We start from the raw sequence: 4,812 nt of genomic DNA on the forward strand, positions 1-4,812 counted from the left end.
AGGAGCATGTCACAGTATTACAGAAAGTGTTTTATCTGGATAAGTTTTTAAAAAAAGAGACAGTTCAGATGCATTAAATCTTGCCTGCCAGATTCTGGTTATAAATTTCATGTGGCAACTGCACCTGCAGTGTAGGTTGCTCTGTGTAGCCCTTTTGACTTCATGGGACTCCACACACAAACATCCACCTAAACCCGCTTCACTGCATGATCAAAACAATTTGCTCATGACTCATGCTGGTGGACAGTTACACCTATGCATAGTACTAGTGAAATCAAGTGCTGCAAAGGTTTGCTTATGCAGTTCTGATCAAGGGGTTTTTTTTGGTTTGTTGTTGTTTTTTTGTTTTTTGTTTTTTGTGGGGGTTTTTGCCATAATGTTAAAAAAAAATGGCATCAGCTTAATTTTGTTTAAATCTTAGGTTTTCCCTGCAGTGTTACCAACCTAAGGAGGCAGCTCTGTTAAATATCAGGAACAGAAATAAAGGAACAGTAGCTACCAACTGGTAAGTTTCACTTTCATTTATCTTCAGCTTTCAAACTGGGAAATGCAAATAGTAGAAAGAATTCATACAGAGCCTGTTGATACAGTCCTGAACTACTTGCCAGCATTCTGTGTCATGTAGGCACTGTGAAATTAGGAGATTTTAAAAATAAAAAGCACTGGATATAAAACTATTAACATAACATGACTAAAATAATTTAAAAAACCTGTTCTAATATACCTATGAAAGCAACTTGTTTTTTCACTTTTGTGAACTTTGACAAAGAATGTGAATAAGACTATCTCACTTTTTTTAGTAATTTCTAGTCATACAGTCTATCGTAGTGCAATATCTGAGTTGCAAACAGTACTGAGGAATATTCATTTTTTTCCTGTTTTTTTTTTTTTAAGCTTTCATCCCAATATGTGTTTGTTGCATGAAAAAACTTCTTAGTCTTGGATCATTATAAATAGCTATTTTAGAATCTACAAGTTGGTCCCAGATTATACATTGATCCTTTAAATAATTTTAAAAATCCTTACCATTAACTATTCTTCCTTTCCCAAAACACCAACATTTAATGTAATCCCAATGCATGAATTTGACTACTCTCAGGCTAATTTGTGACCTGTAATTTTCAAAACTAAACACAAAACAGATGATATGATTTTTTCTTCCAAGGTGACTTTGATTTCTCAGAGTTCAAATATCCTGTCGGGGGCGGGCATAAAAGATGAGCTTTGGGTTATGCTCTAAAGCATGCCAGCGCCTAATTCTTGCTGTGAGTTCCAAGTTCAGACAAAGTGGGAGGGCTAGATGATGGCCTGGCAAACAATCTCTGCCTCTACATCTAGCTAACGTAAATTGGATGTAGAAGTGAATGTTGTCTGCTACTAAACTTCTCCAGGATACACATGTATTCAGAAGTGCGGATCTTGTTCTGTAATCTGATCCCTAGCTCCTAATAGTGACAATGGTATTCTGTCTAATATGCTTTCATAGATAAGCACCTAATGCATTTAAACCTTTTAAAACCAGTAATAGGTACACTGTAGTGATCTCCAGCAAATTCTGTACACTGGATAACTAGCTATGGAGGAAGAATTAACTTTTTAATTCAGGATTCTACTACAGAGGTTGCTGTAAAACAAGTAGGACTAAGGAATGTATTAAAAATGTTGGATTATGGATCTCCTGGTAGGGTAAAATGAAGCCAATAAAGAGCGGAGAAAATGGGTAATAAAAGTAGCATCTTTAATAATGATTTTAAAAGATCTACTGGAATGATTGTAATTAATGGTGGACTAGAATAGTACAAACATTAAGGAGGCTTTCAAGAGACATGAACAGAAATCTACATGAGACACTGTATGTCCTAATTGAACTTCTGTTCTTATGGCTTCCATAAATTCAGGATAAAAAAGAACAGAAGTACAACTAAGATACTAGCACACAACATGAAGTCACATGAACAGTTCTGTGACTTAATGAACAGAACCCCACCAATACATGAACCTAAACTTGATCCAAAAAATGAACTCAGGATGAAACAGGCCAATGATATTAAAGGGCGTGATATATGCAGTCAAAAGGTTATAAAAGGATTAAATGCTTTGTGTTTACAACATTTCATTTCTACTAAAGAATGGAAGTGTAGATTTTAGTTGCTTGGCATAGAGCAGGAGTGAGCAACATGGCCTGCTGGCTGGATCCAGGCTGCAGAGCCACTGGATCAGAAGGCTTTGCTGCTACCTGCTAGGCCAGGGCAGTTTCCAGCTGCACTTGAGTTGTAGTTGGAGGTAGGATGGGGGAGAGGCAGTTTCTAGCTGCACTCAAGCTGCAGGGCGGGGGTGGAGAAGGTGGAGGGAAGAAATGGGTAGTGGCAGCAGTGTGGACACAGTTTCCAGCTGTGCCCGATGCGGCTTCCCAGTGGTAGGAAGCTGTGCCTGCGCTGCAGCCAGGGAGCAGGGGACTTGGGAAAACTATGCATGGCATGGGTATAGTTCTCAGCTGCCCAGTCTTGATGCAGAGCCCAGTGGCTTGGTCATGGCACGGGTGAAGGCAAACCCTATCTGCTGCTAACATGCCACTGAAGCTGCCTGGTTCGCACCAGACTTGGAGCATGGTTGTTCTGGCCCACCGCTTGGAAAGGTTGCCAGCCCCTGGTTTAGAGTCATCCCAAAGTTTGGGAAACTGTTTCAGAAGATTGGAAAAAAGGATCGCAATGTCATTGTTTCATTTTTCAAAAAAGTAGCATGATCAGCTTGATCAAAAATCCCAGGAAAGAGCTTACAATACTTCTGGCAAATCATCTGCAATACTGCCTTGACTCCACAGTAGAAACAACCAGTATAGACTCCACACAGGCCAATCCATGATCCATGCTTTCTGTGCTTTGTAGATTGTTTACTGAAAAATGACTACAATGACAAGAGGAAGATAAACACTGTAACTGTAGATGTTGTGACTGCTTTTAAATTAGTGGCTTCATCAGTAGTGTAGTTATAGCTACACCCGTTTGCAGTGCCTAAAGACTTAGTGTGCCTAGTAGAGGTATTTAACCATAATATGGGTGGCTTTATAAGAGTTAATGATTACATGACACATTCTTTCTCAGAAGAATCCAGAGTAGTCCAGAGAGGTTTCCAGCAACCACCAATGTTCCAACTGACTGAGACTAAAAAAGGAAGCATAACATTTAAGAAATTATCTTTAGAGGGTCTTGAATATGGGGACGATGTTGCTAGGCTTGGTAAACCTTCCAGCAACTGATGCTGGGGGAAGTAGCAAAGGCTGAAGAACCAGAGGGTCTTAAGACGAACAGTAATAAAACCGAAGCTGTGCATGTCTCCTACAAAATCAGAAGCAACTGATCTCCCAGTGCTGCACGTGGAGAGGAATGACATTGAAGGGTTTACTATCCAAGTGCGTAACTGGCCGCCAACAGATGGTTCTGTCATGGAAGAGTCACACTTTGCACTGGGCCTCTTTCCCAGAGGCATTTGGCCTCTGTGTGGGTGGCAGCGTGACAGAGAAGCAGGTGGATTTAAGAAGATCCCCTTAGCCCGCAGCCTCATGCCAATGGAGAGCAAGCTCCAGGTGGCGGCAGAGTCACCATCAGTTTGCAGAGCACACACCATAGATCACAGTCAGCCAGCCCATGAAAAAATTTGGCTAGACTCCTTCATCTGGAGAGATTTAGGCAGCTGAGGCAGCCCAGGCACTCAGGGCCTCAGCTTCCTATTAGGTGAGGGACCGGCCCTTCCAGCTCCACGCTCTGCAGTAGCCAGGCAGATGCCCTGTGGCTGGGGCTGGAGTGGGGCAGCCAAGAAATTTTGTTTTTTTTTAAATGAAATTTTTCATGTTCCAAGCCAAGCAGCCAAATCAAGTTCAAATCCATGAGTCAATCCAGAACCATAAGTGGCCCTACAACCAGCAAACATCCTCCACCCCCACTAGGGGCTCCAGATATTTCCAACATCTTTTGGCAGGTGTCCTACGTGCAAGCCCAGGCCTGGAGCCATTTCCATAAAATGAGCATTAAGCCCCAACACCTCAGTAGGAACTAAACCACACCAGAAAAAGTTATCCCCATGAGGCTTAAGGAAAACTGCCTTCTTGGACCCAGATACATGGTGTTTCCCCTGCTGACTAAGGGTGGTGGGGGGAGTTCACCAGGCAGGGACCCAGCAGCTGGGGGGCCACCCAGCTGTGGTGGGATCCCATCCCCAGGCAGACAGCTCAGTTGCCAGCATCTCCATGCTCCCCAAGGCATGCCCTGCAGCATTGCCAGGTCTTAAATATGAAATGATCATATTGGAAGCTCAAAATGATCATGTTTCCTCAAAAAACCTATTGTCCACTGAAAAAAAAATCTGCAAATAAGCTTGCAAAGAAGTCTTCTGATTTCCTTTGCCTTGCTCACTGTAAGCCGGCAGTGAGCGAGTGAGGACCGGGTCATCCAAGTCGAAGCACTGTTTTATCTTAAGACAAGTCCGAAAGCGGGTTCGGACCCCTCCAGAGTGGGTTTTTGCACGTGCTGCGTCAATGAGCTGCTTCAAGCATGCTCCTACGTTTTCTTATTCTGTCTCCTACACGGTAGGAGGATCGCAATGACGACACGAAACTGATAATGACCATGTCCCCCGCCGGCAGGCGCGCCCGGCCTGAGGGGCGGAGCTCACGCAGCCAACACCCCCTGGCAGGGCCCCACCCCCCACAGAGCCCCGCCCACATGGGGGTAACGTAGCAGGGGGCGTGGCGGTACCTACCGCGCGCTGGGACCCCGAGTGCCAGCAGCGCGAGCAGCGCCAGGGGCAGAGCCTTCA

General features: G+C 43.9%; 1 protein-coding gene across 1 annotated transcript in view; it reads left to right on the forward strand.

Moving 5' to 3' along the window:
* Positions 1 to 484: 484 nt before the first annotated feature.
* MACROD2 (MACRO domain containing 2) overlaps positions 485 to 4,812 on the forward strand; it is a gene marked incomplete at its 3' end in the record, with an annotated part of 924,419 nt that continues 920,091 nt past the window's right edge. The window contains exon 1 of the mRNA XM_006030040.2: positions 485 to 505. The remainder of the gene's footprint in view (positions 506 to 4,812) is intronic.

The sequence above is a fragment of the Alligator sinensis genome, unplaced genomic scaffold (genome assembly GCF_000455745.1).
Source record: "Alligator sinensis unplaced genomic scaffold, ASM45574v1 scaffold1139_1, whole genome shotgun sequence".
NCBI classification, from domain to species: Eukaryota; Metazoa; Chordata; order Crocodylia; family Alligatoridae; genus Alligator; species Alligator sinensis.